The sequence below is a fragment of the Olea europaea genome, unplaced genomic scaffold (genome assembly GCF_002742605.1).
Source record: "Olea europaea var. sylvestris unplaced genomic scaffold, O_europaea_v1 scaffold343, whole genome shotgun sequence".
NCBI lineage: Eukaryota > Viridiplantae > Streptophyta > Magnoliopsida > Lamiales > Oleaceae > Olea > Olea europaea.
In genome coordinates, this window is record NW_019253349.1 from 85,285 (window position 1) to 85,542 (window position 258).

Below are 258 nucleotides of genomic sequence, written 5' to 3' on the forward strand. Positions count from 1 at the left end.
GGTGGTCCAGGATTCAAACATAGAATTATAGCCCTTATTTGGTTCCCATTTTTCTTCATTAAAATGACAAATATTATCCATCATATCAAGTTACCAAATTTGAATTTCTATCTTTTATGTGAGATACGTAACAACTATATTTTTTATTCTCATTCTTTCAAAAATGAGAAACAAACGGGGGGCATAGTGTGTTTTGTCTATGATTGTGTGAAATTTGTTGACTGCAGGGCAACACGTGATCATCAAGGCAAAGCCTTA